Genomic DNA, 22,916 nt, shown 5'->3' with positions numbered 1-22,916 from the left:
AAGAGAGTTTTGTTCTATTTTATGTATTTGAACTTTTAAAATATGTATTCCTCTATAGCTTGAGTTATTTAAAATCATAAAAGAAAAATAATAAATATAGTAAGAAAAATAATAAATATAAAGAAAATTTTGAACCAAGGAATAATAGAAGCTTTACATGTAGTTGTAAGCAGATATAATGAAAAAGAATGCATTTAAGAATATTCAGGTAAGCTGGGCATGGTGGTGCACATCTGTTAGCCCAGTAGGAGGATTGCAAGGTCATTCTCAGCAATTTAGGGAGAGCCTGTCTCAAAATAAAAAAAAAAAAAAAACGGGTGAAGTATGTTGTTTAATGATTAAGTTCCCCGGAATTCAATTCCTAGTACAAAAAAATAAAAATTCAGATAAGATTTCTCAGTGTTGGGAATAAATTTATTTGTTTTTAAAACAGTCCTAAATTATTAAGACTCAGTTGAGTTTATATTTTCTATCTTCATTATGAAATTCAGAAACAGGATGAAATAATTTATCAGTCATAAAAAAGGCATTTTGAATCTAAAACTTCATTAAAAAGTTTCCTACAAAGGCAAATAATCAACAAAATGTAAAAAATAGGGAGAAATTTTTATTCAACAAGACATTCAGAAACTCTACACTTTATTCAATCTTTCTGAAAAGCTCCAAGATGCAGATCTATGATGAATTACCAAAAATACAAGCATTGAACAAAAAAAATCCCATTAAGTTTATTGATAAGTACAAAAAAGTGTTAATATGAATAAAGCTAATACAATTGTTTAAATATCATGAAAATGAAATGAGCATTATATTTTAAAATTGCAAAATGTAATTAAAATTAAAGAAATCATGAGTGTTTGAGATAATAATAACCTAAATATCCTGAATTAATCATTATACAATGTATTACTGTATCAAAATATCCCACTGTACCCCATAAAGATGCAATAATTATTATCTGTCAATTAAAATAAATAAATAAAATTCAAAATGATTGTAACAAAACATGATTTTTCTGTGGGAGAGGGCAAGGAAATAGATACATACTGAAGGTGTATCACATTCTGGAGGAAATTATAGTCATTTTGATTCCAGGGAAGATTCTCATGAGTGGTGAGACAAAAAAGTGCTCTGACTAGCCAGCTCCACTCACCTTCCCATTTCTGCAGTGGTGGAGGTGTGGACACAATGAAAATTCCACATGAGTAAGGGAAGAAGCTTTCTAAAGGTCCAAAAGAAGGGGTACCAGTAACCAGAAATGTATAAGTATCCCAGACTACTGCAAAAACACTTTCCAAGTCACTAAAGACAAAATAAAATAAACCAAAAAAGTCAAATAGGGAAAGCTAGAAAAGGTAATAAGAAGAAACCAAAGAGCACAATAAATCAAAAGCACACAAAAAAAGGTTTCAGAATAAAATTACAATATTAATAATCAAATCAGTGACTGAACACCCCTGGGTTCAATCCCCAATAACAAAAACCAAAACAACACAAAACAAAACTTGTCCAACTCTTTTATAATTATAACAGAATGGAAATAAGAGATCTAATTCTGCAGTTCTTAGTGCAGAGATGGGGAGAGAAAGCAGAATACAGGAAATCACAACAGTGAAGATCATCTAGTTTTGCTATTTGGTATTTTCCTTTTTTAAAGCAAACAGAAAATATAAAAAGTCAAAAAAAATAAGTATTGTACATTATACAGTGGCTAAATTATTGAGAGGATGAAATGGAATATAGGAGAATCAAGCTTCCTATCCCATCCTCCATTCTCCCAGTGTTTTTTCTTTTTTTTTTTAAATTAGTCATCAGTGGATCTTTTCTTTATTTATATGCGGTACCCAGCACCTCACACATGCTAGACAAGCACTCTACCACTGAGCTACAACCCCAGTGGCTCCCAGTATTTTTAACTCAGAAATTCCCATGGTTTTTCTGAACATCATTTCCCTCCCACATATGCTGAGCTAACATCTTTATGACAGAGCAGTACCAATGAGAACCCCATTTGGACATACAAAGATATTAGAAAAAAAGAAGTAAGCAAATTTAAAAGGAATTATACCTCCCATTCCGTGCATCACTCAGCTTTCAAAAAGTATCAGAAAAACTTAACCCGAAGTATGTTGAAAAGAAGCATTTCCATATGGCCTCTTGGTTCCAATAACTTTTTAGAACTGGAACCAACTACAGTGTGGATCTATTTTAGAACTTCCACATTTCTTTGATCACACATCATTCTTTACAAGTGTAAGCTATTAATGGAACCTGTATAGCATGGTGCACACTCAATTAAAGGAGAAAAAAATCTCAGAATAATTTCTGCTACAAGTGGACAAACAGGAATTCTAACACAAAATAAAAATACTAAAGAAATTAAAATAACTTTATTTTAGAAAAGATAAAAATGAAGAAAATAACAAAAGAATTTGTGCAATTTTTGAAGCAAATATGTACAAACCAGATAAGCAGTCACTAGTAAATGGCATACATCCACACAATGGTTATTTGGTAAATGCTACTTTTGCATAAATGTAAAAGTCAACATCATTCAAGCTTCTGGTGAGCTTAACTGTGTTCTCTTGTCAGGAACATCATTTCTAAATGACACGTTATCTTATAATAAAAGAATTATTTTTAAGTGTAGTAGCTAGTCTTCTTTGCTGTTTTCTTAAAAACACACTAGAGAAAACAAATTTGCTAGTACTAATACTTTTTATGGACTACTTATCTAGATCTTGCAGAAAACAACTGGCAAAATGCATACTTGGTCTTGTACTGTTGAACTTCTTTTCACCAATGAGAGAACATATAGTTTGGAGAATTATCTCAGATCTAAGCTATTTTGTCAGTAGCAATATAAGGAATAGGAATCAAGAAAATTAACTTCAATCCAGTTCTTCCCCACCTGCCCCGCCCCACTGAGAAAGTTTACATATGTGGAAGCTCTTTGAAATAAGTAAGCCCTTGGGTGTGATTCACCATGGAAAAGAACTTTTCTGCCTTTTGGGGGTTTTACTCTACAAGTGTATGTGCTGCTGTCAGTGTAACACAGCATAATGTTTTCCAGTAAAACATTTTTTGTAAGTAGAGGAGGTACACTCTAAAATAATAATAAAAAATGTAGTAAATACCTAAACCAGTAATATAGTCATTTATTATCATTATCAGTTATTATATGCTATGTAATTATATGTGCTATATTTTTATGACTGGAATACCAACATTGTCAAACAGGTGAGTGAGATGTCATGCTACTGTATTATATATAATGGCTATGATGTCACTAAGCAATAGGAATAATAAAATCTCCTGGAAGGATTCAGATTTTTTACACTGGTTCTTCAGATTTCAAATTTTTTATTTTTATTTGGTTGCCTGCATTTCTTGCTGTCTTCTAGATTTTTATACCCATTTAGAACTTACTATTGCCTTTTTTGTGTTCTAAAATGCCTCCACTTATTTCACTTCTATTCATCTTAAAATCCTCTTGGTAGAATTTGACCATTTTTAGTACTAAAGCATTGAATCATGGTGATCAGTTCAGGAGCATCTCTTAGTAAATTGTCTGCTGAGGATGTTGACTTTGTTAATCTTCGAGCATCAAGGTAGAGTCAGAAGAGGCCTTTCAGAAATCTATCACAATCTGCTAATTTTACTCACAAGGAAATTGTATTCTGAAAAATTTCAATAACTCATCCCAGTTTAAACTTGCTGGTGGTTGGCAAGTTTAGGATCTAAATTTCTTTGCCTAAGTTCAGTTTTTGTTTTGTGTTTGTTGTTTGAATGTTTGTTTCACTTCACACTGATTTCCTCATCACAAATGAAATTTGCTTAACAAGATTAATATCAATAAGAATAAAACTGTTTTCCTGAATATTTCATCATTTCTAAACTTTTCACATCTTTTTATTGTTACTAAAATGTCATTTTCTGTTTAGTAAAACAAAGGAAGCCTGGTATCAGCTAAATCATCATACTCCTCCTGCTGGAAAGAAAGATAACTACAGGTAATAAATAACCCTCAAGTTCATCCACCAAATAAGTTGTGCTAGAGGCTCAAGTGGTAAAGAGGTAGGTATATAAGAAATTGGGGAGACAAGACTGCATGTAGAAAACATTTTGGGCATAATATAGAATTCTATTCATCTCTGAGGCCATTAATCTTGTTCTCCTGTGACATGTATAAAGTATATGATGTTGTGACAAAAAAAAAAAAAATACATGAGGGGTGGGGTTGGAGGTGTAGCTCAGTGATAGAGCACTTGCTAAGCATGCATGAGGCCCAGGGTTCAATTCCCAGGACCAAAAGAAAAACATAAAAAGAAAAACCTTGTATAATATCAAATGTAAGAACCCCATATGTCCCTTGTTGAAGATAGAACTTACCTAGCTATATGGGTAACGTTTTATAATGTTACAGAACAATCTATCAAGAAAATGCATGATATATGTGATGCTAACTTCTTCCTCACAGCAGTGATATATAACAATACCTTCCGAGCCAGGAACTTGACCTTTGTCCTGATGCTTCCTATGGTGCACCTGCAGTCCACTTAGTTCCTTTTACTGGGTGTTAACTTGAGAAAGTCTACATCTCTGTGTGCTGTTTTCCTAATTCTCGATGCAATAGCTTAAGCTATTTTCAAGTCACACATAAGAAGGAAAATTAATTCCATAAAAATTCCAAATTTCTGTTAATAATTAGCTTTTAAAGATAAAAACTATCAGGGAACTATTAAAAGTTCTTTCTACATACAAATTCTTCATTATCTTGAATGCAATGTTGCTGTTAACAAGACTTAAAAAATGGTTCTCACTCGCTTACAAGGTTATTTGGAAAGGAGTAAATATTTTATTAAGCCTCCCAGAATTACTTATTGACTATATTTTCCCTCCCTTCCCTATAACTACATGGCATTGCTAATAAAATAAATCAAATGTTACATATTCATTTATAGTACTATGTCCCAGATTTACTTAGCTCATCCTGAAGGCAAAGATAAAGCTCCTTATTTTGTATAGGTACCATCTAACTAGACTTTATGATTTAGGGTAGGGAAAGAGCACTCTTAGAATATCAAATAATATCAAATAATATTGCTGAGCACTTATTGTAATCCAGGCACTGTACTAAACACCTCTACTTTATCTTATTAAACTTTTCAACAACCCTATGCATTAGGTACCATTATTACCCCTACTTTTTCATGAAGAAACCAGAGTTTGAGGAGGGTAAATAACCTGCCCAATACTAAAGCACTGGTGCTTGGTGGAGGCCTGGCTTTGATCCTGCCAACCTATGCCTTTAACCACTCTGTTTCTCATAACTGATCTGTGAGAAAGAACTTACAGTACTATACTTAAAGGCAAACTTGGGCCGGCCCATTTGTGTGCTGGGAAATCTCTAGACAGCTTCTGAAGCACCATGGACAGGCTTTTACCTAGCTGCTCTCTATAGAAAATGGTTGAAGCAGCTCAATGGACATCATGCAGAGTTATGTTTAGTTTCCCACATATTTGTTGCTATTACACACTTTTCTCATACAAAAGAAGATATATGGGAATGCAAGCTGCAGAGGATGATGGTATTTAAGAGAAATCATTGAGTGTTCTCTAGTTTATATATTTTATCTATTTCAATTAGAACTTACTTAGGATACTTGAGAATTACAACGCATTACAGTGTCAAGCCACTTGAAAAGGCCACATGTGCTCTCTGATATGTGGATGCTGACTCACAATGGGGAGGGCGAGGTTCACCAAATTGGACAGGATGAAGTAGAGGAAAGGGAGAGGGGATGAGAATGGGAAAGACAGTAGAATACATAGGATATAACTTTCCTATGGTCATATATGAATACAATACCAGTGTAATTCCTTATCATGTCCATCCACAAAAAATGGAAAGTTATACTCCATGTATATATGATACGTCAAAATACATTCTACTATCATGTATAACTAAAAAGAAAAAAATTAAAAATTAATTTAAAGAATTACCAACTATCATATAAATAATTACAGTATTATGATGTCTAGAATCATAAGTTCTCATCTCTGTTCTACCAATAAATAAATGAATGGCCTTGAGCAAGTCCCTTATTTGGAATAAGAAGATGGTAATAACAATAGTGATTGATATGTTAACTTAAACAATGTACTCAGTGTCAAGTGTCTCCTATTTGGAAAGCACCTAGACAGGGTTGGCTAACATTGTGACTCATATATACATAGTTGCTCCATGTTGACAGGCGTCTGCATGTTGATGTGTGAAAAACTGAGATGGGACTTGTGCATGTAACTAATTCCTCTAGAGTTTCAAGACTAGGGTAAAGGTATAGTGAAGATGTTTCGGTTCCTCCATTATGATTTGTCCCTTCTTTTTTTACACCTTACGACTGGTTAAAAACCATGGCAATAAAGAATATTCAGTAAATACAATCTTAATGCAAAGAGGGAAAAATTACTTCTGGGTAAGTGACAATGGCAAGAAAAATAATACATTTATGCAGAAAGAAAAGCAGTATAAAATGTGAAAAAATAGTGATTATGATTGAATTGGGGTTTTGGAGTCAAAGAAGCTCCTACTAGAATTTTGAATCCACCACTTAAACATTTATAACCCTTGGCTAAATTACTTAAACTGTTCCACCCAGTATTAATTGTGACTAATAATAGTTATTTTACAGTGGCTATTATAAGGAATACAAATATAAATAGATCTAAAACAGGGTCTCTGAAATAACAGGAACTAAATAAATGTTGGCAGAAACTCTATAAGAAATATAACTCTTAATATTATAGCACTGGTTTTGCCAATAACTGGTTGTAGCAATAGTTGTAACAAACTGATTTGCATCTTCTGAAACAGAAAGTTCTCACAATCATAGAATAATCTTGATGAACATATTTTATAAATTAAGCATATATAGCATGAAAATTTCACTGACAAAGAGAATACAATCTAAGTAATCTATGAATTCTTAGCTATACACTTGGAGAATGTATCTGCAACTGGCAAAAATTGGTTACCAAAAAGAAATTCTTTTAGTTAAATGTATTCCTTCCCCATTATTTAAATTAGAATTGTAGTGACTGACTTGTTTGATTTCTTGGAATGTAGGTATCTTATGACTTCCTGTTGCATCTTTGTTCTTTCTTTAGCAAAGCAAGATGGTCGGCCTCCAAGTTTAATATAACTGAATGAACTTGGGGCTATCAAGTAAGCACATTAAAAATATACCCAAGGCTTTTGAGAATATCTGACACTGGTCATTAAATAACTATCCTGCAGCTCACAGAGCCCAGAAATAGCACTTTGTATCTTATTACCTGAAGGGATTAAAACAAAACTATATATCAGAGCACAGTTCTGAGTTTCAGAAACAGAAGGTTTCTAAAGTTTTAAATGACCTAAAACTCCCTCAAACAAAACTAAAGGAGATCAAAGTTTTGGCCCAGCAACTCTGAATATCAGATGAATTGCCCTGGTTGGGTCAGCTCGATTATTCTTCTTTAGCCTGATTGTTTCTCTCTATCACCTTGTGCCATTAATGGAGAAATTAATCTTTGAAGTTCTAATGGCTCAGCATTTCCAATTATTCATTTCAGCTAAGGAATTTTTTTTTAAAGAAAAGCTCAGTGTTCTCAGTTATGATAAGCCTACCAGCAGACACTGCTATCCAACCTGAACGGCCACCCACAAAATTCATCTATTCCATAGAAATTTTTCTGAGGATTTAAAAAAAAATCTCTTCCACTACTTATTTCCTTTCTTAAGTCCAAACTTATAATAAGCTTAAAGCATAAAAATTGCTTAATAAGCATTTTAACATTTTTTCCCCTAAAGAGTACTTAGAAGGGAAAACATAGGAATAAGGAAGGAATGTGGAATAACAAGTTATCCTTCTCTGTCTATGGAGGATTGCTTCCAGGAACCCCACAGGTCCCAAAATCCATGGATGCTCAAGTTTCTGATATAAAAATGGTATAATAAAAATGCATATAATTTATATATATCATTTCACATGCTTTTAAAAATATATTTTTATAAAAAATAAAATTGGTAAACATTACGAAAAAATATCAGAATTGCATACTTAAAATGGGTGACTTTGTAATATGTAAATTATTTTTAGTAAAACTCAAGAGATACTTTGAAATAAAAAAATTTATTTTTAATTGACACATAGTAATTATACTTATTTATGAAATATAGTGTGACATTTCAATATATATGTATACAACATGTAATAAATAGATAAGGATAATTGATCTATCTCTTACCACAGATATTTATTATTTTTTTGTGTGTGTGTTGGGAATATTTAAAATGCTCTCTTTTAACTATTTTGAAATGTTCAATTTATGCTTAACAACAACAGTTATTCTACTGTTCTATGGAATATTAGAAGTTATTCTTTCTAGCTGGATACAGTGGTGCACACCTGTAATCTTAGCAGCTCAGGAGGCTGAGGCAGGAGAATTACAAGTTCAAAGCCAGTCTCAGCAAAGCAACTTAGCAAGACTCTGTCTCAAAATAAAAAAATGGGCTGGGGATGTGACTCATTGGGAACATGCCCCTGGGTTCAATCCCTGGTACCAAAAAATAATAATTATTATTATTATTCCTAACCAACTGTGCCCCTGTTGCTCTTAACCATTCTTTTTCTATTTATCCCTCCCCAATACCCTTCCCAGCCTTATCTTTGAAATTGTCTCTAGATTATTTATAATACATTGAAAAATGCTATTCAAATAGTTGTCATACTGTATCATTTAGGGAATAACCACAAGAAAAAAGTCTATACATGTTCAATACAGACATAATTTTTAAAATTATGCTTCCACAGTTGATTGGATCCATGGATGTGGAACCCACAGATACAGTTGGCCAAATGCATAGTCTTAGGACAAGCACTATGATCTAAAACATACTATCCTGACACTTTAGTCCTCGTTTTTTACTTCCCCAGACCATAGGAATGCATTGAGCTCTTCTGACTTGAAAAGAAAATAAAACAAAACAATCTTCTTGCTCTCACATCTACTTCCTAGGTCCATTGTGACCCTTCATTATCTTCATTGAATAATTCCCTCTGCTATTTGTCATTCAACCTTGATGAGAAGGCAAGGCTCTATGAACATATAGCACTTGTAAGCATAATTTACCAAGCAGCCTATCAATGCGTAAGAAAAGTTTTGGTGAAGACATTACTTCAGCTACTTTGGGGATGCCAATAAAATTCTATTGACTTTGGCAAGGCCAGGGAGTTGTGTTTCTCTCTCTGGTAAACTCTATGATCAGTCTTCATTTTCAGGAGATGGACAATTGCTAAATGAAGACAAGGAGATTATGGCTCCCCTTACATTATTCTGTAATCATTCAAGAGTTGTGCTTCTAAGCAATAACATGCTAAAACAAGATCCTTCAAAAACAAGCATAGTCTGGATTTTAACATCCTTATGTTGGTGAATGATTATAGATTGAAGGTGATTTATTACTTCTCTAGAGCATATTTAGAAAAGAACAAAATAATTGATGTCTTATGAAATTTCCACTTAAAAAGGTTCACTTTTGCAAAATTGCCCGATTTTTCACAGAATTGAATAAAGTGAACATAATCTTTTAGTTATAATTCATTTGAGTAGGGAACACAGTGCCAAGGAATTCAATCTCCAGAGATGGGCATATGATCCTAGGTTTGGGAAGTAATGAGGTGCTAGGAATTTTTTCTTTTACCTGGGGTACAGTTTTACACTTGCATTAATAATGTTTATAATGCCACATCTCCTTCGGTCCCACATCAAATGACACCAGTCCATGGAGGCCTTCCATAACTCTCCTCTCTGGAGCATTCCCCATCCCATTACTTTCTATTACATTACCCTGGTTCTTTCCATATAGCATTCATCATAGTGTGAAACTATTATATCTATTGAATGTCTTAACCTACTGGAGTGTAAACCCCTGAGAACAAGTGACTTGTCACCTTCTCCATTTCTGTATCTCCAGGGCCATTTCTGTGAGGTTAAACAGGCTCATATTTGAATGTAATTGGGTTGAATGAATAAGAAAATAAACTTAAATTTTCTGTTACCCATTCAGTCTTTTTGATCTGGATCACTATATTGAATGTCTCTCCTTTGTTCCAAATCCCTCTTTTTTCAAGAATGTTTTGGTTTTTTGAGGACTTCTCCACCATCACTTGGGTACCAGGTATAAGTTCACTTAAAAACAACTACAATCATGAGGTTAACCAAGATTTGAGGGTATTTGCCCAAGATTTGAGGGTATTTGAGGATATGGGACTTTGTGTGCTAAAACCACTAAAGTCCAGGAAAAGCCAGGACAAATTTCTTCCTCGACAGCTCACCTCTCACTCAATAGTTACCATTAATAATTTATTTTATTTTTCAACCACTATTTTTTGCATAAAAATTTCATTGCATAGACAATTTTGAATTCAGTCCTTTCCAATTAATTTTATATCATAAGCATTTTCCCATATGATTAAAATGTTTCTTTAACATCTTTTTAAAAACTGTTTAATAATCTACATTATAGTTTAGAATCAATGTAATGTTATTAATGTAATTAATGACTTAAGACCATAGACTCTGGAGCCAGATTGCTGTGTTCAAAATCCAACTCTGCCTTGGGCTTTTTACTTATCCTCCTTGTGTCTTAGTTTCCTTTTCTCTAATATAAAAACCGATAAAGTATGCCTTATAGGGTTGTTTGGAAGATTAAATGGTTTCATATTTGAATGTTATTAACACTAATTATCTCTGTTTTTCTTGGTAGACTGTCATGGAGTATGATAGAATATTCATAACATATCTAGGTCTTTGTTAGAACCTGCTTTCTCCCTCTATCTTTCAGAGGCATTACTCCCATATAAAACTGTTGTATTCCTAACTCCATGTCTGCATCTCCTTCCCAGAGGACCCAAACAATACAGAAACTTTGCTAATTTGATATGAGAAAAAAGATATTTCATTATTTTCATTGCACTTCTTTGATTAGAGATGCAATTGAGCATTTACTTCTTATCTTTATTATGTTCTGAAATGTCTTCTTTTATTTTTGTTTTTCCTTCAATACTAGAGATTGAACCCAGGGCCGTACATGTACTAGACACTAAACGACAACCCAAATCCCTTTTAAAATTTTATTTTGAGCTAGTCTCACTAAATTGCTCAGGCTAGCCTTGAACTTGTGATCCCCCTGCCGAGTTCTCCCTGATAGCTGGGATTACAGATTACCACCATACCTAGCTGAAATGTCCCTCATTTTGAATTGACTATGTTCTTTAGCCATTTTTGCTATTGGGATCTTGGTATTTTTCCTTGTCTGTTTGTATAAGCATAAAAGGGCTAACACCTTTTCTATATAAAGAGCTTATACAAACAGACAAGGAAAAAAATGTTTTGATGTACAGAAACTTTACATTGTTATATAGTCAAATGATAAATTATACTTTTTATCTTTAATCTAAAGCCAAGAAAGCACGTTCTCTTCCAAAGATCAGAGTCACTTACAATCTCTCCTTATTTATGAAGAGTTTATATGTAGGGCATCTAGAATAAATTTTCACACACAGTGAAACGAAAATCTAAATTGATTTTTTCTATCTTACCACATCTCTCCAGACCATTTAGTGGACGATCTTACCCTCTCTGATTGATTTGGCATATCTTCTAATACCATTTATTAAAATTTTATATATGCTGGGTTCATTTCCTGTTACATGAGTTTATCTTTTTGCTAACACTATATTTGCTAAATGACTGTAGTTTTATTATCTGTTTTAATATTTGCTATGTTGAGTCTCAATCAATAAACTTCCTAGGCTTCTGTACTTTTTTCCAAAGTGCAGTTATGGCACTTTAGATTGTGTCTATACAAAATCACTTCATCTTTCTCTTACTGTCCCAAGATTGGAAGATTTGTTATTGCTGAGGCTAGTGGTGATGATAATAATATAGAGAATCTCATAAAGCCTCTCCATAAAGGAGGAAAAACTAATTTGTGGAGCAGAGCTGTTTAAAACACGATACAAATGTGATTAGAATGGCCTCTTTTGCTTGTATAGGAGCCTGCCTGCTTCATCTTATTTTCTAGTGAAGAGCAATCCATGACTCTATGGCCCAGAATAAAATAATAAGATTCCAGGACCATGTTATGATAACATGAAGCAAAGCTTCCTGGCAAACTCTGTAGCCAACAACATCACCTGTTCTGGACAAAGAATGTCGTCAATATTCATGGGGGGAAAAGTAAAAGGAAAAAGGATTATGGACGAGATTTGTTTGGTAACTTGTGTTGCCTCCACCACTATCTATTCATTAATCCTGGCAAGATTGAGCTCAGGAGGAAAGAGGAAGAAAGAGGAAATGACAAGGTGAACAGTAGGCAGGGGGATGCTGTTGAACCACGACGCAAAGGAAAGACCACCAACTCCAATTTTAAACCAAATTAAAGCAAGCTTATATTGTGTACACAAGAGAGCTGATCAGTGACTGCTTCACACACACACACACAAAAAGGGCCAGAGGACAGCGTCCGGTCTAAGGGCAAGGTGGGGTGTTATAACAAAAGTTACAAAGGTGGGTGTCTTGGGAACTTATAGCTGACAGGGTTCAGGCAAGCGCAATACAAGGGCAGATAGCAGGTTAATGATCTACATGGCTTAACATCTCAAGGTAGGGAGAAACTCAGATTCTAACATCAGAGTTAATGAGGAGCAGCTGGGATTTCAGGGTTTTGTTATCTGGTCAAGGAGAGCTGGGCACGGGTAGGTAAGTTGGTCAAGAATCCCAAGCAAGTTTTTGAAACATCAAAGGTATGTTCAGGCCAAATAGAAATCTTAGTATTTTACAGTAAAACAGAAATGAACTTTTCATGACTGTGACGAGATGGCTCCCAATCTTAAAATGGAATTAGGCTGGGTTCATCAATGCCAACCAGCAGCCTGGCATGGATCCTAAATGTTTACCCCCAGGAAAAAATACTACCAATGAAAAATAAAAGGTGGAGGAGCTTGAAAGGACTTTAAAATTCCATCGTAACAAAATTCACCTTAGCCAACTGCAATTGTGCAAATATATTTTCATTTAAATGAAATCTGCAATTTAATTTGGGATATAATTAATGCTTTGTATTATAACTGGAATCTTCTATAACTGAATTTTTCTGTACTATAGCAAAAGATAAAAGATGGTTTTGGTTTTTTTTTTTAAGATGGTTTTCTTCCCTCCCCCACTTTTTTTTTTTTTTTGGTCTCTGTTGCTTTTGTGCTTTTTTATCTTAGGGAATATGACTTTGTCTTTTTCTTCCTTCCTCATAGGTTTCTTTGCTTTTCAAATTTTTACAGAGGACACATTGTTACCTTAGCAATAATACAATTACTACTAGATATTAAGGAGGTAATAATAATTTTATGTTTTTGTTGTGCTATGTGTTCTCAAAATATATCAGGGAATGCAAAAAAATAAAAATAAAAAAATAAAAAAAAGTGTGCAACTTTCAATTCACTCATATGGATAAATAAGAAAAGGGCAAATAACTCTTTGGATAATTAACTTAATAAAAGCAGAAATAAATATGTACCTGAGGCTCATAAAGTGAAACAGAATACAACCTAAGGCTCTGTATCAATCAGGGTTCTCCAGAGAAACAGAAACAATAGAATATCATAGATATATTAGAGGAGAGACAATCATCTCACAAAATTATCAAGTCCAATAGGTCCTACCATCTGCTATCTACAAACTGGAGAACCAGAAAAACTGTTGGTTTGAAGACCTCGGTATGTAAGAGTAAAAGAAATTGAAGTTAAAGTGTAAAAGACCAGGCATTGTAAAGTTTCCAAGCTGCAAGGCCTGAGTTAAAAAGAAAAGGACCAGGTATTGTTAAATCCCTCTGCTATCTCTAAAATCTGAAATTCCTGTAGCTGTTAGGACAATACCTGAACTGCCCAATAAATATTTCCCTTGGTCCTTTGGCTGTTTAATAACTAAGGGCTCTGTGTAGCCCGGCACATAGGTATCCAGGCCCCAAAACCAATCAGTTTGAATGTGTACCCCGCTTAGAAGTGACCAATCACCCCTGCCCAGCCTGTTCCCGCCAATGAATGTACTAATCACGTTTAAGAGTTGTTGTTCAATTTTCTAGAGCCTCATGATGATTTGCTCTGATGTATGCAAAGCCTCCCACCCTCCCCAAAAAGTGTACATAGGCATCGCTCAACCACTGCTCTGGGCTCTGGGCTGTTTTCTCTTCCTGAGAGAGCCTAGAGCCTCAGTGCACTGAATTAGGATCCTCTTCAATAAAAATCCCCTTATGCATGTTGCATGAAGCTGGTCTCTTCTGGTCTCTTGTGGTCTCTTCCTCCGACGTTTCACAGGTCCCTTTCAGGTACTGGAGAAGCTAATAGGGCAACTCCCAGTCTCAGTCCAACACCTTAGAAGCAGAAGCTCCAATGTCTGAGGTCAGGAGATGAATGTCCCAGCTCAGAAGAGAGATTGTATTTGCCCTATCTCTTCCTTTGTGGTCAGTTCTGGCCTTCAATGGATTGGATGGTTCCCACCCATGTTGGGGAGGGTGATCTTCTTTACTCAACCCACTGATTCAAATGCTAACTCTCCCAGTAATACCATCACAGACTCATCAGAGATGTTTTACAGGCTCTCTAGGCATCTCTTAGTCAAATCAACACATAAAACCAACACACTATGGATTAAGTTTTTCCTTTTAGCCAACAATTTTTTCCCTACCACAGCCACAGTTTTAAAACTCAAATGTGAAGGTAGTTCTTATGAGAAAGAGAAACTCCCTACTCTGGTTAAGGATCTTCTAGTATCCCCCAAGACTGTCAAGATCCAGCAGGCTGCTGTAGGATTGGGCCACAAAGCCACTTCCTGAAAACAGCCCAGGAAACAGCTAAGCTCCAGTCCAGATAAAAATTTTTTTGTATATGACTAGTGAAAAGTAATTAGACTTTGAAAGATTATGTGAAGGTGGCATATTTTTATAACATAGGAAAACTAGTTCAACTCCTAGAAACAATGAGGCACCACCTCACTTTCTGATTAGATGATAAATTCAAGCCAAAGGAAAAATTACCTAAAAACAATTTTTACAAATATTGCTTAGAACAGGAAGGGATGTTAGTCCTAGGTAAAGGTGATGTGTTTGAAAACATAAGGCATGCATACTAGAAGAGGCAAATTAGCATAGTAATTCACAGCACAGATCTTGTGATTGCACAGACCCAGAATCTGTTACCTTAGGGCTCTGGACAATGAGTTTCTTCAGCTGTGAAGTGGAAATGCTAATTTTCTTACCTCACAGGCTCATTTTGAAATTAAATGAGATAGGCCTGTGAAGCACTTAGCCCAGAAGCAGGCCCTTTGTAAGTATTTAATCAATGATAGATATTATGGTCATCAGCCAAAGACCAGAGGAGCTAGAGAGGTTTTCTAGTTTATCCATCTGCTTCTAATTTGGATCACATTAAACACTTATAGAAAACAAAATGAATCCCTCTTATTTTTAAAGGTACTAAAGGAAAGGAAAATACCTGTTTGGTATTTTTTTTTTTTACAGGAATTCTTTCTTACTCAGAAATGTTTTTTAGTTTTTCCAAAAACCTCTCAAGTTACAACTTTAGCTTATTTATTCTTGGCTCTCATTACTAAGGACGGAGAACAGTTAACACTCTCTTTCGTGATCTAGATACTGTTCTTGACCAAAAAACAATCACTTGGTTCTCTTCTCCCTTTCTCATTCTCCTACTCTCCATCCCAAACTTAGAGCTAACTACCCCACCACTATCAACTCTCTGAGAGAAAATAAAGGAAATCATACACTTATTATAATAGGATTATAGTTCATAATGGGAACATTCATTAATCCTAAACACTAGACAATGACTTCCAGATCCCTTTTATAATTTATCTAGGAATTGACCTGTACCAAGAAGAATAATGGCAAAGTGAGCAACCAACTCAAAACAATAGGTGTTGAGTGTGTGGGAGACTTTGCCTTTTGGTTTTATTTCCCCCATCAGGTTTCTCTCCGCTGAAGCTAAGTTTCTGTCACATAATTCCATACCCCTGCCCCTCCTCTCTGAAGGACCAAACCAAAGGGCACCAAAGTCAAAAGTTTTCCCAACCAATCCCAGCGGGACACAGTGTCTGCTCACCTGTTCCTGAGTCACCCTGCCAATCAGCACCCACCACATGGCCTAAGCAACCCTTCTTAAGCTGAAGCTTGCCGGCTCAGGCTGCCGCTCTCTTCCTCTCCTTTCTTCTCCTTTGGGCAGTCCCTCAATAAAATCTCTTGGTTGAATTTCCATCTCAGGTGAGTCACTCTCCTTTCAGTAAGGACAAAATCAGACACTGAAGAAAGCTGAGTGTTATGGTTTGGATCTTAAATGTCCTCCAAAAGCTCAAGTATTGTCCACTTGATCTTCAATATAGCAGTGTTCAGAGCGGGATGTGACTGGATCATGAGGGCTGTCACCTCATCAATGGGTTGATCTATTGAGGATCCATAACAATGGGACATTGGGAGGTGGTAGGAACTTTAGGGGGGTCTACTTGGAAGGAATGGGTCACTGGGGAACTGTCCTTGAGGTTTATATTTTGTCTTTGGCCTCACCTCTCTCGTGCCTCCTGGCTACCACATGCTCCCCACCATGATGACTCCAGAGAAAAGTGTGAAGGTGGAATGCACAAGGCAAGCGAATATTATTACTCTTAATCATGAATACAAACAGACTGGACTCTTTTTTAAGGGCATAGGCAATATAGTCTATAAGGTGTGTGTATCAATATAAGTGAAAAAGAGGAAGTCATAGAAACAGCGTCTTAAGGGCAGCTGTTGTTACGAAATCTCTGGCTTTCCTTCTTCAAGGTATTAGATTTATTCATACCATAGTGCAAGATTTTCTGATTTTAAAGAACAGTCATTCAGATAAGTTTGGGCAAGGATGTGCAGAAATTAGTTAGACACTGCTGGTGAGAATGTAAAATGGTCAGCCACTTTGGAAGACAGGCCAGCAATTCCTCAAAATGCTAAGCATGTAACCCAATAATTCCACCCCTAGGTATGCACCTAAGAGAAGTTAAAAAATAACTATATTCACACAAAAATGTGTACAGGAATACTCACAGCAACATGATTCATAATAGCCTCGTAATGGAAAAAAACCAAAATGTCCATAAACTGGTGAAAGGACAAATAAAACATGGCAGACCCACACAAGGGAATATTAGGCAATAAAAAGAAACAAAGTACTGGTGCATATATGGATGAATCCTAAAAACTTTCTAATAAATGAAAGAGCCAAACCCAAAAGGCCATTTATATGAAATTTTTAGGACAGGTAAATCCATAGAAAGAAGGCAGATTAGTGGCTGTTAAGAGGTCGGTGAGAGAGAGAGTGAGGAGTGACTACTAATGGGTACAGAGGGGAGTGATAACAATGTTCTGGAATTAGATACTGGTGATGATTGCATGACTCTGTGGATGTGTTTAAAAAGAAGACTAAATTGTACACTTTAAAGGGTGAACAGTATGATGTGTGAATTTTACCTCACTAAAGCTGTTATAAAATGCATTTAACTTTAAAATAAGTTCTATAATACCATTTATGGGGTGTAATGAAAAGCAGGTATAGAGTAAGAAAGGAAACAACAGGAAGAGATAATTCATTGAAAAAGTAACAACAATTGGTATTATAACTTCAAAAGGCCTAGAAAGTATTGTTTTAATTCCAATCATCAAAAACTGGACTCGAAGGACAATGGAACAGAATAGAAGACACAGAGACAAACCCACATAAATGCAATTATCTCATACTAGACAAAGGCGCCATAAACTTACATTGAAGAAAAGATAGCCTCTTCAGCAAATGGTGCTGGAAAAACTGGAAATCCATGTGAAACAAAATGAAACTAGACCCCTCTTTCCCATCCTGCACAAAACTCAATGCAAAGCAGATCAAGGACCTAGATTAGACCAGAGACTCTGAGCCTACAAGAAAAAAAGTAGGCCCAACTCTCCTTCATGTTGGCTCAGGAACAGACTTCCTCAATAAGACTCTTAAAGCAAAAGAAATAAAATCAAGAATCAATAAACGGGATGGCATCAAACTAAAAAGCTTCATAGCAAAGGAAACAACTAAGCACATGAACAGAGAGCCTACAGAATGGGAGAAATATTTACCACCTGCACCTCAGATGGAGCATTAATCTCCAGGATATACAAAGAACTCAAAACACTTAACATAAAAAAAAAACCCCAATAAACAAATGGGCTAAGGAACTGAACAGACACTTCTCAGAAGAACATTACAATTAATCAACAAATATATGAAAAAATGTTCAATGTCTCTAGCAATTAGAGAAATGCAAATTAAAACTACACTGAGATTCCATCTTACTATAGTCAGAATGTCAATTATCAAGAATACAAGTTATAATAAATGTTGGTGAGGCTGTGTAAGAAAATGTTCATTCACAGTGCTGGTGGGATAGCAAATTGGTGCAACAACTCTGTAAAGCAGTATGGAGATTCCTCAGAAAAATTTGAAATGAAATCACCATTTGATGCAGTAATCCCACTCCATGGCTTATACCCAAAGGACTTAAAAGCAGCATACTACAAAGTCGCAGCAAAGTTATCAGTGTTTATAACAACTCATATAACCAATCTATGGAACCAACCTAGGTGCCCTTCAACAAATGAGTGGATAAAGAAAATCTAGTGTATATATACACGATGGAATACTACTCAGCCTTAAAGAAGAATGAAATTATGGGGTTTACCAGTAAATGGATGGAACTGGAGACTATCATGCTATATGAAGTAAGCCAGGCCCACAAAACCAAAGGCCAAATGTTCTCTCTGATATGTGGATGCTAACCCATAACAAGGGAGGGTGGGGAGGGGAAGTATAGAAATTCATTGGATTAGACAAAGGGAAATGAAGGGAAGGGAAAGAAGATGGGGATAGGAAAGAAAATAGAATGAATCAGACTTAACTTGCTTGTGCTCATATCTGAATACAAGACCAGTGCATTTCCACATCATGTACAACCACAAGATTGGGATCCTAATTGGAATGGGTTGCACTCCATGTATGTATGAATAATATGTCAAAATACACTCTACTGTCATGTATATCTAAAATTAACAATTTTTTTTAAAAAAGGTAGGACTATATCTGAAAAAGTGGCATGGAAAGGTTTCCAACAAATTAGAACTTATTTTTTAAAAAAATATTATTTTAGTTGTTGATAGTTCTTTATTTTTTTATATGTTGTGCTGAGAATCAAACCCAGTGCCTCACACATGCCAGGCAAGTGCAATCCCACTGAGCCACAACCCCAGCCCAGAACTTACATTTTTAATAAAAGGAAAGATACCTTAAGAGAGGGAGCATGGGATGAATAGATGAACTCTGGATAGGCCAGAGGGGTGGAGCAAAAGGGAGGGAGCATGGGGTTAAAAATGATGGTAGAATGTGATGGACATTTTTATCCAAAGTACATGTATGAAGACACAAATTGGTGTGAATATACTTTGTATACAACCAGAGATATGAAAATCGATTCTCAAATGTGTAATAAGAATTGTAATGCATTCCACTGTCACATATAAATTTAAAAATTAATTTTAAAGAAAGATACCTTAAAAGTGTTTCTTTGTTCCTCTCCTTTTTCTTTGATTCAGGTTTGAAGTTTAGATTGGCTTGGGTGAAATTTGCCAAGATCTAAAATATTCAGAAAAATTAATATTTGTCAAACAGTATCTTTTATAAATTGCTATGTGTGATATGTAAAATCTCAAGAAATAGAAGTGGGAAAGAACCATAGAATGGAGCCAGAAAAAACTCTGCCTTTCTTGAAAATAGAGAGGCTAATTTTACAATGCTGAGTTTGGGATCTGGAATGCAAAACATCTCAACTTGGCACGTGGAATGCTTTCTCCACCCGAGCTCATCACATTCCTTCCTCTATCTTCATGTTAAGGCTGGGTGAAAGGTTCATCAATTCTTGGACATTTCCCAAATTAGACTTGGATTTGTACCTAGGAGAACTTACAGTCTTAGTGGTGCTTACCTTATATCCAGTTCTCAGAACGTACAGCAAATCACTGTAACATTATGATAATGAAACACTGGCAGGTATAAAGAAATGTCATTTGTTCTAGTCATAGTAAATATTTTAGAACAAATTATTCCTGTTTTATGAAGTTTCACTGAGAGAAAATTTTGTAAAATCAAAGGTATCATTGTTACAAATTTAAATAAACATCCATATCCACCACGCTTTTTAGAAATAAAATCTACCCCAGTTCAGGATACTGGTTCCAAGACAGATCATCAGGAAGCATCCTAAGACCACTAAATATATTGGAACCAATTCAAATATATTCTGAAAAAACAAAAAGCCACAGTGGTTTAAGTATTTAGAGAACAAATTTAAAGACCAATACTCCTCCAGCTGCACAAAGGGTCTAATTACTATGTTTCTTGCATCCCTTTCTCTGTTTTCTTCAGAAAATGATGCTCAAAATGATTAGGTACATTGATCAAGATAATAGGGCAATGACTAGGCTAAATTTAAACTCCAATTTTTAAAAAAAATTTATTTCAACTTCAGTATTTTTCTAGTCACCTCCCAATTGCCTCACATTATTTCATCTCCCTTTGTGTTTCCTTCTAGGGGACTCCTTGAATTCACTCTCAGAAACATCTTTCTTCACAAAAAGTAAATAAAATTGACCAAATTGAGATCTTTTTTCCCCCAAAGTGATATCTTAATAGGCAAAAAGGAACATGTATATTTTTTCACATACCTAAAAAAGGGTGGCCCATATTAGTTAAGCTAAAAGAGCAAATGCAACCGCATTAGCTTTTAGGGAATAAAAAAGTGACCAGATGGTGTAATTGGGCTGCTGGGCAGAAACTGATATGGGATTTTTTTTCTTGATTTATTTTAATCTTTTATTTAAACAGCCCTTATTTTTAGATTGTTTGATTAACAGCCAAATTAGAAGCTCAGCGAATTTCTTACTGGGCAAGTTTAACTTTCCAAAAATGTCCTTGCCTATCCACCACACTCTTTAGAAATAAAATCCACCCCAGTTCAGGACACTGGTTCCAAGACAGATCATCAGGAAGCATCCTAAGACCACTAAATATATTGGAACCAATTCAAACATATTCTGAAAAAGCAAACAATAAAACAAAGTCTATGCTTCATATTGGCTGCTCTGATACACTCTTCCTGTTCTCCTAGTCTACTTTTCTTCTGTTTGTCAAAGTTAGTCAACTCTCGAGTTAGTTATTTCTAAACAATATTAGTCAACTGGCTGCCTCATATTCTTTCTCTTCCAGTTCACTATTGGTGTTCATAAATTATATTGTAAGTCTAATGAGAATGAGTTTTTTAAAAAAGGAAACAGCTGGTGGTTTTATCAAAACCTTAAACAACCATGAACTTTGGCAGACAAGGCAGGAGTAGAGCTCACAGAGAAATCAGCACCCAGATGGAATCTGAATAGGGTCAGAAGAAAGGGCAAAGATGCCCACCAAAGGCAAATTTGGTGACTATGGAGGGGAAATCCTAAATGCGAAAAGGCAGAGGAAGTGGAAAAGACTTTGGCTCCACCGTCACAGATTTCTGGAATTCACAGACAAGAATGGAATATAGGCTGGGTATGTGGCACACACCTGTAATCTCAGCAACTGGGAAGCCTGAGGCAGGAAGATCACAAGTTCAAGGCCAGCCTCAGCAACTTAGCAAGACCCTGTCTTAAAAATAAAAAGGAATGGGGATGTGGCTCAGTGGTTAAGTGTCCCTAGGTTCAGTCCCCAGTACCAAAACAAAACAAACAAACAAACAAACAACAACAACAACAAAACATGGAATATTGCCTCACATTCTAGTGGGTTAATGTCATTTCACTTTCTATGACCCAGACCTCCTATTTTGAGATAAGAATGTAGAACATATACATATGTAGGATTCCTCCTTACCTCCAGTAGGTATGGATGTGGTTCTAAAGAATTACATTTTCACTTAATGCAAGGGTTGAGACTGTGACCTAATCTAAGCCCATCTGAGCATTCTATCTCTGGGACACAATAACTGGCCAGGCCAATCAATACCAACAACCCCAAGATCTGTCATCTCTCTGAGTTTTTAGGGGAAGAGGACTACCCCTTTTGTTGGGCTCCTAAGTAGAAACCAAAGCTGCTAATGAGGACATCCCATGAAGCCGAAGAATGGAGCTAATATGTTAGAGAATAGAGCTCAGGACTGAAGATGGAGAGGAACTGAATTCTGATAGCATTGTTTCAGCCTCAAACTCTACCCCAAATGAAGCCTCTGCATTTTTCAGTTTGTGGACCAATGAATTTCCCCTCTCTGATAAAAACAATTAAGTTAGGATGTACATCACAGGCAACAGAAAGAGTCCAAATTGGAATACACTTCATTTACACCAATGCCTTTGTGTAAACTGTAAATTATTTATACTTTCAGCCCCTTCTGTTGGGAGATAACTTGCTGAATCTTTTGAACTAGTCATTGTGAGATATATAAATCCAGGCAAATGGAAGCAATTATTCACTTTGTGAAAGATGAAACTGTGACGCATCACCTCGTTGCACCAAAAGCATTTTTACTCTCAGAAACCCTTCACATGCACATCCTTGACCACCAGTGGGACCACAAGTGAATTCAATCAATCTGAGGTCAGCAGTGCCCAGACTGTCACAGGCAGAGAGTTGTTTATTTATGTAGGCAATCAGAATGAAGTAATTAAGCCAAGCTGTAGATGATGTTTCACTTTATAAGCAATGTAAATCCATTTAGGAGTGAAAAAT

Source organism: Ictidomys tridecemlineatus, chromosome 9 (genome assembly GCF_052094955.1).
Source record: "Ictidomys tridecemlineatus isolate mIctTri1 chromosome 9, mIctTri1.hap1, whole genome shotgun sequence".
In the NCBI taxonomy this organism is placed as follows: domain Eukaryota; kingdom Metazoa; phylum Chordata; class Mammalia; order Rodentia; family Sciuridae; genus Ictidomys; species Ictidomys tridecemlineatus.
This window is presented reverse-complemented; position numbering follows the sequence as displayed.